Source organism: Corvus cornix, chromosome 2 (genome assembly GCF_000738735.6).
Source record: "Corvus cornix cornix isolate S_Up_H32 chromosome 2, ASM73873v5, whole genome shotgun sequence".
Lineage (NCBI taxonomy): Eukaryota > Metazoa > Chordata > Aves > Passeriformes > Corvidae > Corvus > Corvus cornix.
Window position 1 is genome coordinate 40,684,077 of NC_046333.1, and position 22,330 is coordinate 40,706,406.

General features: G+C 38.4%; 1 long non-coding RNA gene across 1 annotated transcript; it reads left to right on the top strand.

Annotated features, from left to right (window-relative positions):
- The first annotated feature begins 853 nt into the window (after positions 1-853).
- LOC109144472 lies at positions 854-14,676 on the top strand. The gene is made up of 3 exons (XR_002045272.2): positions 854-924; positions 1,004-1,306; positions 14,448-14,676. It is a non-coding gene; the product is annotated as an uncharacterized LOC109144472 (long non-coding RNA).
- The last annotated feature ends 7,654 nt before the right edge of the window (positions 14,677-22,330 follow it).

The following is a 22,330-nucleotide window of genomic DNA, read 5'->3' on the forward strand; positions in this document are numbered from 1 at the left end:
CCTATCCTTTTCCTTTTCCATGCACCTGCCCCTGTGAGGTGCTCTGAGAGCTCAGTCTGAGGGAAAGAAAAGAGAGCTGGAAAGCTTCAAACACGTTGTGGCTTCCATATCTCTTGTCCTGCTGCATTCCTGTGCCTGGAATGGTATTTGTCCTGTATGTGACAAGGGGATTGTGCTGTACTTGTCTGTGTCTGGGCACTGGGACATGGTCAGGGACATACTCCGTCCTTGGCATCCCTTCAGAGAGATGCAAGCTGGATTACTCATGTGGATAGAGTGGCAACATCAGTCCTTTAAATAGTTACATGGGGGAATTTGAGGTTCTCGTATATGTAAACCATTATATTTAGATATAAACCATCTCTTTTTCTAATAGCAAAAGTGTTCCATGCAGGCTCTGTTCCCACAAATGGGCCAGAGTTCAATTTCATGTAAAAATATCTGATCAGAAAGTGTTTGGTTTGTCTTTTTTAACTGAAAATAAAAGAAGATGGCAAGGAAATTTAAAAAAACCAAAACAAACCCAAACACTACTGTTAAGCTTTATTGCTAATAACCCTATGCATAATAATCAATATTTTGCCCTCCTGATTGTCTTTTCCTGTCATTCAATTTTCAAAGAGGTCAGACTATGCAGTCCTTATTACTGAACATGCGTAACGTTGTGTTCTAAATTCCCTGTAACTATTCAAATTGCAGCTCAGAAAGACAATTTGTCTATCACTCCAAAGTCTTAAAACAAAACAAAAGGCACCATATTGCCACTTTAGGGACACATTTGTTGCCTGCTGTTGCTATTATATATGTCATTTCAGTCCTGCAGTTAGCCATAAACTACATCTTTTCTTTTTCCAGAGAGAAATAAGAGATGCCTAAAGGGAAGCAAGAATGGAAAGCATCCTTAAAATGACTGATTTACAATTGGTAAGGAGATACAATATGAAAATTGTAGCTTTCTGAGTGTGTCACATGCCAAGTTTACACAATGCTCTTGCTTTAAAAGCTGCCCCACAGGCCAGTGTGATGGCTCAGAGGACAGTATGGCACACGTGCAGCTGTGTGACAGGGAGAGACTCCAGGTCATGGTCCCAGGACAGGCAAGAAGCTCCTCTCAGGGGATGAGCTCATGGGACACCTCTGCTGCAGAGACTGCTGCATACAACTCTGCACAAAAAGAGAGTATGCAGCACATACCTTTCTGCAGTTCGTCTAAGAATGGAATGGAAACAATAACGAAGGCCCTGAAAACATCAACTGAGGGAAAGAAAAAGGCCCCTGTGATTCAAACCAGAGGCTGTTTCAGGAGGTAAGCAGCCTCTTAGCATAAAATCCTACCCAAGTTCTAGTGAATAGATGAAAACCAAAGCCTATTTTATGTGACTGTGAAAACCAAACATACAGAATGCTATTTTTAGGCTCCTAGGATTTAGGAGCCTGATGTGAGTTAATCTGCTTTAGCTCCTGTGCAGCTTGGTCTCTAACCTAAGATGTTAAATAGGATCTGTTGCTGCAGCTGCCACATTGCAGGGTGATGTTCTAGAGCATCTACCTTCATTTTATCTGCGAGGTGTAAGAGAAATATGGGCATTTAGGGGTGTAGGAGATGCTGTTCTTTGCCTTTTTACAGTCTAAGCCAATAATGGCTAGGAGAAGTGCTGATTTTGCATTTTAAGCAAAAGCATGTCCATCGTGTAATTTTGTGGAGAATTTGGCCCAGTCCCAGGATAGGTACGGTGTCTGGCTCAAACACCTTCACCAAAGTAGAGATGGATGCCTTGAGTCTGTATCTGAAGCTTACTCAGTTTATTTCGTAATCTAGTATTTCATAAAAAACCAGCTACTTCCTATTAACATAAACAATTCAGGATTGTGTTGGACTGTCACATCTATTATTTACTAAAGTGCTTATCCTCTATAATTTAAAGAACTCCTCTTCAACACCTTTTGTATTTTTGCTGTCTGGATTTTACTGTAGCATGGGAATCCATATTTTTCTTTCATCCTTTGTGGAAAAGCACTTCACTTTGTTTTCTGTTTGTTACCTGATAATTTTATTCCATGCCTGCTCGTTCTGATCTTATCAGAAACAGAAATGATTCTTCAGCAGTGTTGCTCTCCAGTCACTCAGGACTGCAAAACCTTTTCTATAACTTTCATGCTCACCTTTAGGATTAGCTACTTTGAATAAAGCAGTATCAGCTGCAACTTTATTCATTCCAGATTTACAACGGTTTGCAAATAATTTATGTATAGTACAGATCTCACATGTACACTTCTTCCACTGGGCATCTGTAATTAATTCCTGGTATTTTTAAAATACTAGTATTTAATTTGACATGAATCCATGAGAGGATCATCCCCCTTATCAAGTAATAAACTCTAAAACTCCAAATATATATATAGATTTGCTTTATTTAAAAATCTGTTATTCTGTAGGGAATTCCTGAAATATAGAGCTAGTTGCACCAGCAACTAGTTTGCTTCTTTTCAAGAAGCAAATTTGGTTAATTATAGCTATAAGTGAGCTACTCCACAGAGCTTTACTAATAAGTTGCACAGTGATTATCGCTCTGGTGTTCTTATTTCCCCATCACATGCTGGGATGGTTGTTTAAAAGTCTTGTGAACTTGTTTTGAAAAATGATCCTTGATGCAGTAACCCAAGAATATAAAACAGGGTGACATTACAGTTTGTGTGTCTCCAGCTTTAATTTGTATTTAATAACCTAGTTTTTGTTAAGTATATTAAATTTAGTTGACTTTTAAAAGAGCACCCACTGAGTTTTATGCACATGCAAATTGTATGTCTGTTTGCTATAGAATTAAACCCTCAATTATAATGACAATAAAGATGTAGTTATAGTTTTAATAATCAATTATCAAATAAGTATCCTGATTAGTACTTGAGATTAAGTTACTGATTAAATATTCCCGTATATGGGAGCTTTGGGAACTGGTTTTCTTAAGGAGATTGATCCTCAAACCCAAAGAAAGACTACCTGGATGCAGAGCTATACTTCAAAAAACAGGTAAAGGAATTTACTCTGATATTTGCACTTGTTGCCACAATAAAAAATTGCAGGTCTGTGTCAAGATTCCTACCTGTATCAATGATCATTTAATCTGCACCTAGTAGTCAACTGTAAATGGGGATTCAGTGTTACTTTTTCAACTGTTCATGAGCAGTTCTATTGTTTGAGACAAATATCTTCAATTTCTCCATGGGCAAAGTGGAAATAACAGACAGGTACTACCTATAGATACTGTAAAAAGTGCTTGAAGGCATGAAATTGGAAGAGATAAACACAAAATACCACTAGGCTGAGATGGTACTGTGATTGAACAAATAGCTTGGGGGATAGGAAATCAAAATAGCTAAACTATTTTTCTGGCCTTATTGCTAATTGGCTGGTGATCTTGGGTAGTGTCAGGTAGGAATTGCATATGAGACCTTCTTAATAGGGTGTTAAACTGCATGGCTCAGTGCTCTGTACTCTTCTCATCCTGTATCTAAGCTTATGTCGTGTTTTAGTGAAGTGCTTAAAAGTGAAGTTTGTTCACCATTTGACATTTTGAGCTAGTTTATTTTCAGTACACTGTCACAATTAAACCTCCAATGTTTTCTCATTTTTGTGTGCTGTTCAGAGCATCAATGTTTGCCTTGTTGTTTTCCCCCTAGGAAGATTGCCTTGTCTACTAATTTGAATTTTTAGCCTTTTAATCTACATGGATTTTAATGAAAACTCTTTTGACTGTTAGTTCACAGATTTTCCTTGCATTAAAAAGAGCCTGAGGTTTTTTCCATTGAAGTCATTGTCCTAATATGGTGAGAAAATGCCAGCATCTAGAAGTAGTGACTTAAAAGGAACGAATTACTATTTGAATGAAAATAAGACAGGAGAGACTAATTCTGATTTTACAGAACTTTTTTGAACAGCAGTGCAAAAACCCAGCAAATCTAAGAAGTCACATCAGATCTTAGACTATAGACTATATAGAAATCAAGAGTATGTGTAGAGATTTCAGATTCCTGGAGAGAGCAGTCATTTTGAGGGCAAAACCTAGCAGCAGTGCAAAAACCCAGCAAATCTAAGAAGTCACATCAGATCATAGACTATAGACTATATAGAAATCAAGAGTATGTATAGAGATTTCAGATTCCTGGAGAGAGCAGTGATTTTGAGGGCAAAACCTAGAATCTAGATTTGGGAGAGCGATGGTTTGGAAGTGGGGAGATGGAGTTACTGATTTTGGAGAGCAACAGCAAGAAGCAGTGAACAAGCATTTCTTGTAGGTTCATCTCATTTTAAAAAATTCACATCTGGCAAAGAGATTGCCTTGCCTGTATTCTGGAGCCTTCCGTTTAACAGGTCCTTCCAGGCCTTGCAAGTGTTGGCGCATAATTTAAATTCTAGTGTCCGAAGAGGTCCCTAAAAGTCTTTCTTTCTCCCCACCAGTACTTTGTTATCCTTCTCTGAATATAATAGTGCATGAAACACTTATACTGAGAAAATAATAGGCTAAAAAATATTAGAGGTGGACAGTGCCTACTTCCCAGAAAGGCACAGACTTATTCAAGCATTTGAAGCTCAGCAAGAAAAACCTCACAGGTATTCCCAAAGGACTTGCTTATGGCTCCTCTTCTCCTTCTGATAGCACTTAGCTATCATATTTTCCAAAGCCTTCTGACCTGCCCATGGCCCTCTGTTTTACTGAAAAATCTTGCCAGTATGCAGGACATATGCAAGCGAACAGGGGCATCATTAATTACTGTAACTTCAGGTTTCACAGATGCTGATGTCCTGGAACTTCTGCCCCACTGCTAACTCAGAGTTGTTCAGACACAGGCAATTTTCCCTACTTTGCAATAAAAGCTTCTGTCTCAAAGTTTAGGTTATCCTGAACATTTGTAAAAAACTGGTGCTAAGGTGGGAATGTCTTTACGAAGATCCACAACCATTACAAGCCTGGGGGAATAATTGAATCAATGGGCAGAGAAAGATCCATTCTAGAGAATCCCCCACTTCTTTTGGGTGACTGAGAGATAAAACAAATAGTGCCCAGGTTTATGACATTTTTTATAATTTCCGTCTCCTTTTGTCACTATGATTGCTATGAAGCAAAAATTGCTTTAAAATGCTACAAAGAAAGGTAAAACTGAAGATTTTCTGTCTTAAAGAATGGGCAGAAAGACAACAAAAGAGGAAAAGGCAAAATCCTAGTATTTAAGAATTCAAAGTTTCAGTTTTAAATAAACCCCCTGCTTTACCTAAGAAGGCAAAATATTCCTGTTGAAGTTTTTGGTGTCGAGGACAAACACATCATTTCAATTTGTGGGAAAGAGGACTCAAACATAAAATTTGAAGTGGAACCATGTCAATTCTGAATGATCATGGGTTAGAGGAAATGACAGTTCTGTAATACACACTTACTGTGCAACAAACAGCACTTTTTCCTGTGATTGTATTTAAGATTGGGGCTACATTCTGCTTTTACTGAAGTAACTGAGTGTCATTATATAATGAATATATCCCCCAGTGTCTAGGCCCTGGAACACAGAGTGGGCAAAATTAATTATATATTTGCTTTCTTCTAGAGCAGCCTGTACATCTTTGTTGTTTCAGCAGCGTCAAATATGTATAGCAGATGCCATCTCCTGGCAAAATAATTTTTGGAAAGTAGTACTAATCTTACACAGCTTACATGAAGGAACTGATTTGTAACTATTTTTGAAATATGCTTAATGTGAAAGAAAGCTGTTATGTCCTTGGAGTTTCATAGAAAGCCTTAACTGTTCAGAGACATTAGTTAAACGTTCTGATTTTCACTTGACAGTCCCTAATAGTCTTGTAGTAAAGAACTGTATGTTAAAAGTTTAAAAACATGTGAAATACATTCAAATACATATTTAAAATATTTTAGAATTCTTAAAATGACAAAGTTTACAGGTAGGGGTTACTTTTTTTCTTGGACTACCTGATACAGTTGAAAAGAGAACAAGCTTTGGGGCTCAAGAGGGGGTTTGTAAACTTAGCTTCAAATTCTTGTCTAATTATATACAGAACAAACAGGATTCCAAGTGTAATGATTTTCAAGAGACACATGTCTTGACTAGCAGAGAAATCTAGTACACTAACATGAAAAAAATAAAAAATTCAAGTGGCTAAAATAAAAACCAGTTTGATTTGACTTGGATATATTTAGAATATTTTATTGCATTTCATGAATAATTATTGAATTTCAGTAACATCCCTAAGTGGCAAACAAGTATGATAAGACCACACAACAAGCTCATGGAAATGAGGTTCTGACATGCAGTGATCTGCTTTATTACACCAACAGATTGCCTGGCACTCAGCAGAGCATCTGCATGGGGTCTGTGGCACTGCTGCTTTCACAAAGCTGAAGAAAAAAACAATAGTGGTGAATCTTCCAGCTAACTGTAATATGTGTTAATTTTGTATTTCCAAGTCCTTTTGGACCTAGTGGTGTTAAAGTGATGTTAAAGGAACTAGAGTTTTAGAGTAGGTGTCTCTTTGCTCTATCTCTCTGTTTGTACTATCCTGTGGTTTTGATTTCTAATACAGACAGATTCACACAAGACACCAAACTGGTAAAAGTAAGGAGGTCAGAAATAGGCTGCAAGGTGGTTTTAAGAGGTCAGGCCCCCTGGGACTTCAGGAAAAAAAGGAACTGGTAGAGAAAAGCTGACACTGGACAAGATCAACATTACTACTCTTTCCACAAGGAGAAAACTAAAAGCTACACACATTTTAGGACAGTGTGTTTAATCTTGCTGAAGCTTCTCCAGTGTATTTAATGCAACACATTGCCATTGTTTCTTCTGTTAAAGGATAAGAAAGTAGGTGATTAAAAAATGTTGATGCTGAAAGAGTATCCTATGTCATTTGCAGCCAATGAATTCCACGGCCTAGAAAAGGAGCCTTTTGCTGTGGTCAGACATGGAAGTTGCAGTCAAATACTGAAGCAGTAGTGGTTAAAGGGCTGCCTTTAATTTTACCCAGGAGTAAGGTGCATTTCTGGATAGGAAAAGTGTCATCTCTGACAGCTGGGCACTCCTACCCCTACATGTGCTTTGTTACAGGACAGCACAAAACCCTGGTGATCCGTATTTGAAGCAGGGTGAGCTTCTTCCCTGGAGAATCATAGTAACAATTGCAACTGGCCCAAATCATAGCATGAAAACCCTTGGGGTCTTTGGAGCAGACCCATCCATTTGGAATATCATATTCATGTAGAGTAAATATACCTGTGATGTACTTCTAGACCCAAGCAGTTCTGTGCATCCACATTTATGGCAAGCAGAAAACTGTGCCTCAGCTGTTGCAGCTGGAATTGTTTATATTACATTTTAGTAATAAAGCCAACAACGCGCTGCTTACCAAAATTATACCTTTTGCAGTGGTTTTAGAAATTCTCAAAAATTTAGAGTGCTTTTTTTGTAGGGCTTTATTTTGCTTGATTTTTACATAATTCTGCTCAGACATATTTGGCAACATTTTGCTGATGCAGCTGTATAGGGAACAGAGTCCCAGTCAGGGGCTGGTTTTGCCATTGTTGCCTATCTGGGAGCTGAGAGCCCGTCTCCCTGGAACATCCCAGCTTAGCTGAGCGCTTCCCACCTCTCACTGAGCTTGTGATCTTGGTAGGGCAGAGGCTGTTTCCATAGCCCTAATTGCTCACTTTGCAAGGCTCCTTGTTACAAGTGTTTTTGCGCTTACTGAGGCATGTGAATCAAACTTGTCTGTGTTTGCTTCAGCCCCATAAACAGTGCTTGTTACAATATGGGCTGTTTGCCTGATTATTCAGAAGTCTAATCATTGTAGGCTTCATTCTAGCAGCACTCACACTGAGCTTGTTTTGCAAAGCCCTCTCACGACTTCCATTATCATTTTAGTACTACGAAATTCTTTCACATCATACCGTTTTCAGAAAAGGAGTGGAGAAAAAAAAGGCAGAAAAAGCCGACACCGCAGAAACAGCTTCTTTGCTCAGGACAGTATGGTATTGTTTTCCAGGTCATGCCAAGAGCTACTACTACTTATTTTGCTCTATGGGAAAAAGGACTGTTTCCCATTGGTAATTCTCATCTGCCCAGTCCTAAGCCTCATTATAATCTCTTTTTCCCTGCTTAAGTAATTATTCCCTGGCTTTTAATTCCAAAAGCAGAATCAAATAATAAAACCTGGCAAATGCTGTCATTGATGTAGGGAAAATATAAACCAGCCGTGTTTTCCTCCTGGAGGTTTTAACTTGAAAAACTGGAGCGTAACTGTTGTCATTGTCTGAAACTTCTGTAGCGGCTGGTAATTTACATTAATTAAGTATGCAAATAGATGACATAAACAACAAATTGGCCTCAGCGCTAACAGTTTTCCTCCCACATTTTGAGACAAGCAAAGTGGTATAATGGTATGGAAGGGATCTAATTCATCCTAATTCTGATCTTCCTCTGGGAGCAGAAGGAATCCAGCTGGGCTGCTGGTGGTGTTAATAATTTTGACACATGGAAAATTTTGTTTTTAATATAATTTCAGATAAAGACTGCTTGATTTTTTTTCTTTTTTTTTAGCAACATTTACGGCAAAACAAAATGTGATGAAAATTAGGGTATTGCTGGTCAATCACATTACCTCAAACATGCAGAATTCCTGTTTTGTATGTGGAAACAGAACTTTATCATTTTTAGGAGGCATCAAACTAGTGCAAATTATTTCTATATAGTGTTCAAGAATCCTGGTTGCAGTTTTTACTGCTCTGAAAGGACTGTGTTGTTGGAGCTCCGGAAATTAGTACTTAAGGTTATTGATCTGTTTTCTCTCTGGCCGTAGTAGAGAATGTGTGTCAGAAAAAATTTATAACAACAATACTCATTTATCTCTAGATATACTCTTCTTTTACAGCTAAACAAAATGAATAAAGAAAGTACTCATATTCAGGTATCTATGTGCATTCACCACAGTTCCCCTATAGATCACTCCTTGCTTTATGTTTCATCCATTTTTCTGTCCTAGAAGGAGGGATGCCACAACCTGCCTCAGCCCTGAAGTCCTGGCTTACTTCCCCACAGCTGCCCCATATTGTCCCACAGGCCATTTGTTCTGGTCTCACGCATTGCTCATCTTTCAGTCATGTCATGCATGCTGTTTTCTAATTGCATGGTGGTTAACTAATCTGGGTCTCTCACTCATTTGGGGTGGGGGGGCCACTTCTGCTCTGCTCATGGGCCTCTGCAACATCCCTGGCCGTATAACTGTGGGTAAAGAACTGAGCTGTGTTTCATCAGAAGCTTGACTTTTTTGACTAATGCATTTTCTTTGCAGATCTATTTCTACAACTGTACAATGCTGAGCATTGCTCTTGTCTTCAGACCCATACACATTTGCTGCATATAAATTAATGGTTGTAGAGCAGAACCATGCACTGGTGCTCTCATTGCTTCCTCATCTGCAGATCATGGCAAGTTTTATGTATTTGAAGTGATATTTGCTTATTTTGACTGGCAGCATCATTTATGTGGTTTTGTATTGTCTCTTCTAAGTGGAAGTGAGACACAAGTGCAAATTCTACATTCTGAGGTCAGAATGCTTCTCTGTGCTTTGCCACTGCCTTTGTTCATCAGGGCACTGGCAGACGCCAATAGAAAGCAAACCCAGATAAAAGCATATTCAATAGTTAAAAAATTATCTCAGGTATTAGCTTGGCTCCATTCACAGCCTTTTAACTTCAAGTGTAGGACAGAAAAGTCTCATATTTAATATAGAATGAAAAACAAAAATAAACACAGCTGTATTTGACGGTTTTTATTAGACCAAATTATTTACAGTTGCAGGTATCCTAAACCTTTTATTATTAGACTTTTCTACTTTGGAGGCTGATAATTTTCCTTACATAGCTTTCTGCTCAACAAAAACACAATAGAATCCTTTGATCCCATATGCTATAAGCACAAAATAAGTACTTCTCCAATAATAATTCAAGATTGTTCTTCAGAGTTTTCATGTTTCAAGATGTGAAGACAAATGTAACTAAGTTATTTTAATACTGCTTTGGTTTTGTGAAATTTGATAAGTTAGGTATGAGCTCTACAGACTCCAGCAATCCTAACACAGACTAGGGCTTTTAAAGATCAGTCCTAGGGAATTTCTGTGTGACCATTGCACAAAAAAAGAGTATTCTTGAGTAATCCTGCGTCATAATTTCATGTCAAAACTGCAGACATGGTGAATTTGCTATGCAGCACTTGCAGCAAGAACTACCGGAAGCGTCAGGCAGCAGCCTGGATTTCAAGGAAGTAAATTTAAGCAGAGTCTCATACTTGCATTTTCCTGCTCTAATCTAGGCCTGTTTGAAGTGATGATATCTGGAGAGAAAGGCCTTGACTTCTGATACTTAGAAAAAATTAGTGTCAGTGAAGTTCAGACTCAAGTGGTAGGGCAGGCATGAGCTTCATCAAAGAGGAAAGAGCCAAGGAGTGCCTGCCATTTGGGACAGGCAATTCCTAAGGCTTGCAGGCTGATCTATCTAGTAGTAGTGGTTGTCTAGTAGTGTATAAGGGCAACTAAGCTCTATGAAAGATGGAAGGAACATGTCCATGGACTTACTTTTCCTTTGGTTAGATTAGGAAAACAGCTGTGCATAAACCCAAAAGGCTCTATCCATACGGATATGTTCATTTCTGTTTAACCTCAGGCTCCCACTGCTTGGATCTTAGTTAATTGTATTGTGTTGTACTTGGACCATCTCTCTAGGCAGTGTCCATGGGGAGCACTGCTGGAACATACTTTACTATTTGTACAGAAGGTACTGAAATACAAGTTTTGATCCGAAGTGATCTGGTGTGTGGTGGTGACCACAAGGGCTTTGAATCATCTGGTTCTCCTAAAGGGAAACTGACTCTGTGCCCAGTGAACCACAATGACCTCCTAAGTAAACAATGCAATAGAAAACTGGATGTTGAACTATACCATGCATACTGGCCTTGCAGGCTTTACACCGTGCCAGGCCACTTCTAGAAAAATAATAGACTGTGTTTTTAAAAAAAGAATTGGCATGCATGTACATTGACAGCCATCTTCCCAGGAAATATTACACCCGTGTATTAAAAAAAAAAAAAGAAAATATTCTTTAAAGAGATCCTGTGCTTTAATCCACCTAGGCCCTGTGAAATCTTTGAGATTGCAGTGGAGTATCTGAAGTCTTTGGTGAAGTGTAATGAAATCTTCATGCTGAGGTAACTTTCTTCCTTAATAGCATGGTGGGAGAGAATCCATTATGTTTTAAATCTGTCTTTGTCTCTGTGGAGACATTTATTTTAAAGTAACATTTTAATCATGGCTTCAGCCTGCAGGGAAAAAAGAAGATACCCAGAGCTGAATAATGCATGTCCAACTACCAAAGGGGATGCTCTATTAACTCTGATTTACATATGACTGATTGTTTAAATTTGTAATATCACCATTCAGATGGCATTTTGGAAAGGTGAAGACCTGGTTTAGGGCCACCATAATTCAAGGAGTAAATGAACATAGTTTAATAAACATTATTTGAAAGCATACATTGTCAAAATAAGGCTGACCCCCACCATGATCACTTTTAAAATAAATCAGCTTCCAGGGTCCTTTTCCTACCACTTGGGCTTAGAAATTATTTGTCTGGGTGTTGTTTACTGTCCCTATTTTCATGGACCCTTGGCAATTTTAGGGTCAGAAATAATATATATCTGCAGAGAATGTGAATTTAACAAATTTCTTTATAAGCGCCCACTTCTCTTACCCATTTTCTTTCCAGAATCAAATAGTTCTGCTCAGTTCAGTTTGGCCATTTGCCTTCAGTTAATGGGTCTATGAAGAGTGTTCCTTGATTTATTTTTCATTGGTCTGTCCTTGCTTTTTGGGGCTGTGTGCATAGGGGGAGACATTTTGCCATTCCGTCGGTGTTTGTGCGTCACTAGTGGGGCATGTGCTGTAGTTGGGGAGCGCCTGGTTAAAGGCTTCCACTTGCTGGACTGGCACTGCCTTCAGTGACAGCCCTTCAGCTCCGAGCCCTGACCTGCCCACTCCTGCCTTTGAGAGTAATTGTGCCATCCAGTGCCACTTGTGCTGGACAGAGGCACTAACAGTGCCAGAGACACACATAACCTAATATCTTATTCAGAAAGCTTGCACAGTAATCTCAATGAGAATACTTTCAGGATTTTTTTTATGAGCTAGAAGCAGTGAACACTGTTATAAATGCTAGCATATAACACTCTGAGAGGAATAATTGCAGCATATAGTTACTTATGTTAATATTATCACATTATCTTGTGATAGCTGTGCAATTAAATGAGTCACCACTACGCCAAAATCTCATTTGTCTCCAAGCACTCCACAAATATGCTGCATTCACTGTCTGTGCTTCGGTCTGTTAGCTTTTTAGCTGCATTCTCTTTGTGTTTGGAGAATAACGGAGCTGTGGAACCTTCAAAAAGATGGAGCATACTGTTTGAAATTTAGTAATAGAAGGATATTAATCTAATGAGTGTTTTTCCCAAAATGTATTTAAGAAGATACTTTTCTGAATGATATTTACACAGCAATGTCTGAACCTTAAAAGAGTATTTTAAGAACAAAAACAATGTTGTGAGACAACAGTCTTTGTTCTATTTACCCTCCACTCTGACTACAGCCTGTGTAATCCATATTCCACTGAAACAAATCCCGTTGGCGCTGTTTTTCATTTTCAGACATTCCCAGTAATATATGCAGAACTTTTGTGCTGAGCAATACTGGAACATCCCAAAAGGGAGTGAATATTTCACTTGAAGAGTGGTCAGCTCTTGGTTTCTGATAGGAGAAGAAAAGGATCCCAGCAAAGAGATAGGAAAAAGCTCGTTGATGTTTGGGGAAGCATGTTTTAGATAACAAATATGATTTGCCCCTTTTGTGTTGCAGATTTTTGCTGAAGAAATTATATTGTGAATGTGGAAGAAAACTGATAGAAAAGCATTCCTTTTCCTTGCACAGAGTCTCTTCTCTTTCTTTTCCTTATTAAAATCTACAGTCTGATTTTTGTATACTTAAAAACATCTCTCTGGCCTGGAAACACAGCTAGGTCTAAATGTGGCTAGAAATAACTCAGCTTCCACCTAAATCATTGTGGAACTAGAACATTGCCTCAATGCAAGCAAGAGCTAAGTACAGGCACAACAGCTCCTCTCCTGGTTGCTGTAGCAGCTCAGAAAACATCTGAGAAAAAACAAAGAAAAACAGAGTTAAGCAGTGCTTGAGAAAATGTTCCCTGTGGCCTCAGGACACCGTTCTGTTATGGTCAGATGCTGTTACGGTTTAAGAAAACAGAAATCGGGAGTGGTACATTTATACCGCAGAGTTTAATTGTGACCTTTCGTATTTAGGCAACATCTTTTTCCAGCCCAGGAATTAAATATAGTACAGAGAGACACTCCTCAATGTGACATCAAGTATCGTTCTTCCCCTGAAGAAATAAATGTGAATGATGAAAGCAGGAATGTGGAAATAAAAGTGTTACTTCCACACTTATAATGCCAGCTAGCACTTGTTACCAAACTTGTGAAAATAACACGATTTACTGTAATAGTTTACACTTGACTAGTGAGGTATAAAATATCTTTATCTTGTAGCCATATAAACTATAGTTAAATTAGGCTGAAGAGACATACAGAGCTGTGCCCACGAAAGGATTAGGAGTACAAAAGCATTGCAAATACAAGAGGCAGAAGCAGAACATCCTGTTCAGAGTATATGTTGAATGGAACGGAAATGAAAGGAATTAAACTAAAAAGAGGATGAAGCAGCTCACCTCTTGGGTAATTCTTAATCTGAAAGAGAAGTTGATTTAGGCTGAGGTTATACAAACCCCTTAGTTCCCTGCAGCATTTTGACTGATAATAAAACAGGGCCTCTAAATGTGAGAATGGTAAGAGATAATGTGATTAGTCTGATCACTCAGATTTTTACCAAAACAACAAAAGCTTTGATTTAAGTAGTACCATCGTATTAGTATGCTCTCACCTATCTATTTACATTGAATACCAGAAATTTTCAAGGCTTGTTTTGTTATTTTCACATATGTTATTTTCACATCAAGATTACTCAGAAATCTGAGGTGACAGTATTCTCTATTCTTGTGTTTGAGAGAGAAAGGGATATCAAACTTTCCTTTCCATGTACTAGTATTTAAAAAATAAAAGTAACAAACCAAACAGCTGAAAACAGCCTGAGCTGAAAAAACGTCTCAACTGAATTACACTTTTCCCATTTCCCTGACGTGATAAACCTTACACTCTTAAAAGATCTGTCTTTTAAATGGAAAATCAAATGGAAAACCTCAGCGCTTTGGGTTTTTTTATACATCATGAAATATTGAACAAAAAAGAGGTCATAAGCCATTTTGTTGACTTTATAGGTCTCGTGAGACTTCTTCAGGCTCTCTTCTTGTTTGCTGCTGTACATCTGGAGTGAGAGTCAGCCAGAGACAAGATGGCAGGTGTAAGTTGCTCATTTTCCTCCACAGTATGCAAGACAAACACTTCCTTTCCTGTTTCCACCAGAAGGATAAAACAAAACTTTGGGCCATGCTCTTGCCCCCAAAAACCAAATTATTTTTTCCAGAAGTTCCAGGATGACTGGGATTTCCTCCTATAAATTGAAATAAACAACTTTCTTTTGTAGGATTAAAAAAAAAAAAAATTAGCTGTTACAAGGGGAAATCAAAGGTTTCACATACTCTACTAAAATAATTATTTAATGTTGTAATTGCGCGTCTAAGGACTAAGCCATGTGAAAATAAACATAGGTAAGACTTAGTGCCTTAAAAACGTCTATGTCTACAGCAACAGCAACCAAATTACTCTGGAAACGTGGCCACGGTGAGCTTGTGAGAGGCAGAAAAAGTTAAACGTGAGAGCGGCTCACACCGCCCTGGCCAGCCCCGGCTCTTCCCAAATCGTGCCACCGGGTGCCGCTGCAGGAGAGAAAAAGGAAATGTTTCCCGGCCCTTGGCCAAGGGCGAGAAGCATTAATTTTCCTGATTCCGCGCTCGCACCTAACTGAAGTAGTATTTTCCCTCCTAGTACACATGCATCTTTCTTGTATTAAACTTCTGTATCATGAGTTATTAATTTTACTGCTCTTGAAAGTTATTGGGGAGAGAAAATAATGTTGTAAAATCTGTGTGTGACTCACATTCAGCAGAGGGGCAATGCAAGAGATGATGGACTGAAATTATTTCATTTTGCTTAGAAAATCCCCAAGACTTCACTGTGCAATTCTGTCACAGTTAAATATCTGTGGTCAGTTCTGATTTCACATTCTTTTAATTTGTTTGTTTTCAAAATAAACCTCTCTAAATCGCAGCTGTCGGCACTACTGATTCTCCTAAAATTTTTACATTTGTCCACATGTTCACCAAATAGTTTGCAGCTAAAATCCTGTGTGAACCCTGAAAGCAAGCCCAGACTAGGAGGTGAGCCCATCAGTCCTAGCACAGCTGACCTACTCGGTTCCATTCAGGCCAGCTGGAGAGAGATTCACTCACTTTGTGCTGTCTTACCTGAGGTCGGATTGATTCTCATTTCACTGACAAGTTGGTCAACTTCTCCGAGAAACAAAGCAGGATTCTGGCAGAAACTAACAATGCACAGATGTTATTAGAACTTATAATTAAAAAGAAATTCCTATGTTATGAGGATTTGCTTAGGAACCAAAATGCATTATCAAAGCTTATGTCTCTGCTGTATGTTATTAGACTATTATGTATTATTGAAATATGCAAATCATGGTTATTAAGGTGAAATTCAAAGAAGCAGCCAGAGGAGGAAAATGTTTGCAGGTGGCATGCTGATTGTTAAAAATGCTGTACCAAAGACTAACAGCAAACATTTACTGCTTATCAAAAAAGACTTTAAAAGGACCACACACACAGAGAAAGCTGGCATGACAAAACAGAAATGTGAAAATGGTTGTTAGAAGTAACAGTCAGTCTTCAAAAAGTGGAAATTGTGTTGAAATGAGGAAAACAGAAGAGAACATAAACTCTTATACATTTAATACAAACCCTTTATAAAGCGGGCCAAAAATATTTTGAGGAATAACTTGCGATAAGCATAAGAGTGCATAATAAAACTTGCTCTAAACACATCAGATGCATGAATTGTGCCAGACAGTTTATAGGCATTCTATAATGTTTGGGCTATAAAAGAAGTATTTAAAGAAGATAAGCCCAGAGCTGAAATGCTAAATGAATTTTTCACATTAATGTTCCCCATGGACAAGCTTAGGCAGGTTTCGACAGCAGAAATTTTTTGGGTCCAAGTCAAAGAAATTATCTCAATTTGAAGTGTCAGAGAAGAAATTCTATGTTAGATAGAACCAAATGGTAACAAATCAAGTAGATTATATCAGGTTTTCAAAATGCTTCTAAAGGAAGTCTTGATATATGTGACAAATTATTAACTGCGATGTAACTCGACACATAGATTGGCCTCTTTTCCAAAGGAATGGAATGTGGCAAATGTGATGTTCCTTTTGTTCTTAAATTCAGTGGGACCTCAGGAATTACAGACCTGACCTCCTGTACCAAATTGATAAAGCTTTTTCAAAAGAAGGGTGTAAGGCACAAATGATTAGAGTTTATTGAAAGATTCAGCATGTAAGAGAATGAGAATGATTTTGATGATACATTATGGATGATACATCATAGATGGATTTCTTAAGCCTCTGAGCAAAGATCCTTCATTAAAGCATGCTGAAGAAAGCAAGCATGAGATACAGTAGGTTTTCTCAGGTGTCCTTACTCATTTGAAATAAAATCTTCAGAAATCAGGATAGGGAATGAAAGGGTAGCTTCCCATTTTCACAATAGCAGGGGTTTACTTGTAGATGTTCTCCAAGATTTGATGCTCACTCCTGGGCTACTTTACATTTTGAATGTTTTAGAAAAGAGTAAACAGTGAGGTCATAAGATCAGCAGATGATGCAAACCAAGAGCCACTTGTGATGGGATGCAGAATGTTCTCTCAAGACAGAGCAATTTGGCAGTAAATGGTGGAAAAATTTCAATGTTAAATACAGAGTAATACCCGTGGGGAGAAAAAAAGCCTCATTATACTTATGCAAGTGCAGCTTTAAATAGGTTATAACAGCTACAGAAGGAGGTGTCTGAGATCTTTGGGAGATTCTGTATGCAAATGTCAGATGAATATTCAGCAATGGCAAACAAACAAAACCCCAAAGTATTAGCAGAAGGAAATGGTGAATAAAACAGAAATCAGGATGCAATTATAAGGATGACACGATTTGCAGATCCAGAGTTATAAATCTGACCCATATTTTGAAGACTGTGCATTGTTCTGGTTGTGCTTATTAAAAAAAATATTGTAGAACTAGAAAAGGTAGTAATGATGGCAACAAGTGTGACCAAAGATAAGGTATGGCTGCCACAAAAGATGGAACTTAATAGAGAAGGCATACTTTAACTTGGATGAGAAACATCTACTTGGGTTATGAAATCATTAGTGGTATGGAAAAATGAATAGGGAGGACTTCTCCTTTTTCTGTCGCAGTGTAAGAACTGGGCTTCCTGAGATGGCTCTTGCAGATAGTAGGTTCGAAATCAAAAGAAGGGAGCAGTTTTTTTTTGGTTTTTGTTGCCATGGAACAGTAGCCTCTGTCTCAGCAGCATCTCCTGCTCTACAGAGATTTGAAAAAGCCCACAGAGACAAGAGAACATTAGATAAAGAGCTAAACTGTACCTCAGTCAGGTATAAAAAAATGTGGCAGCAAACTGTTTATGAGAGATAGACACCAGTTCAGGAACCTCTGGTGTGAGAGGGGACTGAAATCCGTAGGCCTGAGGAAATGGTGTGTTGGGTTCATCTAAGAAAGGAGTCTATTGGTTGTCCTGTTCAGTTGTACCTCTCTCATTTACAGTAGTCAAATCTCAGTCAAAAATCACAATTATCCTAAGAAAACATGGAGAATTTTTTGGCTAAAATCTTGACTGTTGCTTCTGAATGGGATGCATTCCAGCTAGGTTTTGTGATTTGTAAGTCAGTGGATCTGGCCTAAGGCAGCTTCAATACCCAACAGACAGAACAGCATTCCTTCTACATACAAGAGGCGCAAATAGGTCCTGCCACAGGATTTCTCCCCTCCTGAACTACAAGCCAGTTGTGTGACTTATCAACTTCCAATAGTACTGTCTCCTCGCATGGGAGTCCCAGGAGAGACAGGGAGCATTCAGGTCTTACGAGTCCTGTTGTCTTCACTACACAGTTAACTTGAGTTAAAGTGACGTGTCTGTGCATTTTTTGTGCAGGTGCTTCTGTTCAAGACAGCATGAAAGGAGTTAATGTAGATTACAGTTTAACTCTTCAATGAAAACAGCTCCTACAACCTAAGCATCAGTGTTTTCCCAATGTGTATTTCTGCATAGCATTTCCTCTTTTTCAGAGTAAACATCTACTGTGGAAAAAGGAAATGCCAGGTGCTATGAGATACAGCTTTCAATGACTAATTAAGATAAATGTGTGTGCAGTCGTGCAGGTGACCATGAAGTTCCAGGGAATCCAGAAACCGTTTTAGATCCAGTAGTTCTGAACTATGTCCAAGCTAAGTCCTGGGGGTTACTTATGTTTTTACAGATTTTTAGCAATTTGTGAGGATTAGTAAGTTATTGCTGAGACTTCTAGATAATTAAGAACTTAGTTATGATAGCAGAGTAAGAGTAGGATGGTATATGAAATGGCTTACCTCTGACACACAGAGGTCATCTGGTTTTGTTAATGACATAGTAAAGCCATAAACCTTATTACATATTAATCTCTTAAACTGTAGCGTGTGTAGAATGGGAAATAGAACCGCAATATAATCAAAATTTCTGAGAAGACTTTTATAAGGTTATGATACGCTGACACCAAGCATTTTAATTTAAGGTTAAAATCTTCTAATAAGACATTTGATAGGTGTAATGAGACTTTCAATGCAAAAAATATATAACTGTAATATTTAGCTTTAAAAATTATAAACCTCAAATGTATTGTGGCGTATATTGCCACTATAAATTAAAATTAATGTATACATTACATAGTTACAGGAGAAAAAGGGGCATTTTTTGATGAATGGAATGGTAGTAGCTCTGTCTCCTTTCACTTGTTCCTGCAAAGTGAAAGGTGCTATGAATATGAAAGACAAACAAACCATTAAGAGGTTTAGGTTCTTAACTTCTCCTTTACTTCTGTCATGCAAGCATAATATATCCTATACTAGTTTCCTGGGAACTTCAGAAGGATGAACATGAAAAAGAAGAAGAAAGACTGTCTTTTTAAGCAGCCTTTGTCTAGAAACCAACATTCATATTAAAGGCTGAACTGTGTTATTTCAAGCTTTAGCATATATACCTCACCAAATAAGGGACCAGCCAACTTATGTAAAAGAATAACCTGCCTCTGAGCAGAACTTATTAGCTTGGGCACAGTTCCACAACAGCGTGTCCAAACAGCTTTTGGATTGAACGTATCTTCCATTTTGCACCTTAGAAAATGAGCTAAGCTATTCCACAACTGTCTCTACCTGACTACAGAGACATGCCTTCATAATGTAGCTTGGACCAAGGCCCTTCCCCAGCTTGCTGACACAAGTTGGCTGTCAACTGCTCTTACTTCCCAGCTGATGTGAGGCAGCTGCAGCACAATGAGTTCAATATCTATATTTACAGGAAAGTCATTAGATGGGCATTAGATGACCACTCAAGAACACACAACTTAGTTTCTGAATTTTGTAGGTTCCTTAAAAAGTGTTGTGTGAAAGTAAACAGCTCTCTCTCCTTGCTTGCTGCCTTAAAATAAGGATTGTCTGGGAAACAATTGCAGTTAAAACTGAAGTCACAAAAAAGGCAGAAGTTCCTGTCATTAGCCCTACAGATCAGTCAATCTCCATTGAAACATAAACTGTGCTTGAATAAAATTCAGGAACTCTTCTCTGAAAAACACATCTTTGTCTGAGGAGCACCTATAGTTCAGAAGAGAGCCAGCCAGAAGGAATTCTGCTCTGGTGAGTGACTGCTGCACTCAGTATTGTGTTACTGGAAGGCATTACAGGGAATGTGCACCTTCCCAAACCCCCAGTTCTTGAGTGCACACACTTCAGTCTGTTCTGCTCCTCCCTTGTCTCTCTTCTCAAAACCCAAAGCGTTTTGGACTTGGTATCTGGCGTGTATGTAACCATTTCAGTATTATGGGAACATTGTATAACTATGTGATTGCATGCTACAGAGGAACTTGATGAAAGCTCAAAGCAAAGAAGGCCACATAAACAAGGGAAATATTAGAATGAATAGTAAAGATAGGGTTCAGCAGCCAGGAAAAAAAAAAAAAGTACACCCCTCAAAAACATAGGAGAAGAGAAGGGGCAAGGAGGAGAAAGAAACAATAAATAGTTTAAATATGACATTGATTACAAAGTTGCTTCATTGTTCATGTTTGGCAATGGAAGACAAAGGGGAAAATAGCTTTTTGGAATGCTGCATGAGCATTAATTTTGATGGCCTCATAAAAGTAAATTTGGGTTTCTCAAGGGAGAAGAGTGCAGACACTCCTTTGCCATTTAAAGCTGAAGTTCATGTGGAGGAGAGTCACAAAAGTCTTCAGTCTGTGTACCATGAGTATTCAATAGACCAAATATTTTTTTGACAATCTGCCTGCTTAGATGAGTGTGTTAGTGCTGCATGCTGGGTTATGTAAGGGGGGATATTGCAGCAGAGACAGTGAAGCAGGAAGCCTGTAACGTTCAAGAAGACCAACTGGGATTTCCCCTGCTGCTATTGTCACAGCAGAGCCACTATTTTTAATTTAACTAATAAAAATGAATTTACTTGTCTTATTCAAAACTTAGTCTGCTACCAAAAAAAAAAAAAAGGGATTCAGGCAATGCTAGTGAGATTTTAAACATGTTAGATTTTAAACACACTAATTTCCTGCCTAGAGGGAAGAAAGCTGGAAGACCAAGCAGCACAGCCATGTCTGCCTCATGCAGTACTGTGATGCTTGGTGATGGGGGGAAATACTTGGCTGTGGTGCAAAGGTGATAGGCAGCCAAGTGAAGCTGGCAACTCTGCTAACATAAACCAGAAACTAGCCAAAACTCTTGAGGGGATGCATCATAAAAAAGATGGAGACGGCAATGTGATGTAAATAGTTATTAAAGCAGAGGGATGGGAACCAGAATGCCTTGATTTCCAGTGTTGTCCAAGTTACTCACTGAGAACATAGACATGCCAGGTACTAAATATCTTCTCACTTAGGCCCTTGTCTATTCAGGATATTGTTGTGTAGCCTTTCCATGTTCGCCTGCTTTAGCCAAACATTTGGACTACAAATACAGTTTGAAATGCTCCTGTCTTGCAAGCTAGAGGTCTTGCTGTGTCATTGTTTCTAGGTTAAAAGCATTATGTACGCAGACAAAAAGTTTTAAAAGTAATTATTTGAGAATCTGGTTCCAATAAGATGCATTGTCATATTGCCTTTTTTGAGTGCTAATATATGCTGCAGTAACATAAATCCTGTGACGCCTCTCTGCAGGGTGTATTTGCACATGATAAATAAACAAAAAATTTATTAGCTCTACCATGGCTGAGTTGCTGATGAAAAGACACTGTAACAAAGACAGTGAAGTGTAAAAAGTCATGCATTAGTCACATATGAAGCTAGAACTAACAGTTCCTGGACCCTGACCTGGTGTGCTTTTCCTTTGGTCAAAGGGTAAATTTGAGAGTAAAACAGAAATTAAAAGTTTAAACATGGTTACTTGAATTTCAGAGATGAATATGTGACCTAGGAAAGACGTGACTCCAGAGATGCAGAGGAATGTGGGAGAATGTGATGAGTACTGATACATTCTGAAAAATTAGGAAGTGACTAACAAGTACTGCTATGCACTTAAAAATAATTGCTTTCCAGAGATTTATAATTTGTTCAGTGATTTTCATGACACATCCCATCACAATCCCTGGCTCCAGTCCTGATATCCCCACTAAGTTCCTTGTCCAGTCATTCCTTCTTCCCTCTCTTCTCCCTGACCTCTAAATCCTACAGTCTGCCCACTATAAATTCTTGACCCAGTTTTTTTCTCTTTCCACATGCTTACAGTTTCTTTTTCTACCAGGTTTTCTCATCAGTTACCTTATGCTGTAGCTTCACACCCATTTGTATCTTGCATTTCTATCAGGCAGCTTTGTCCTCTATCTGTAACAAAAAGGAAAAAAAAGGAGAAGATAAAACCCCAGGGAAAACC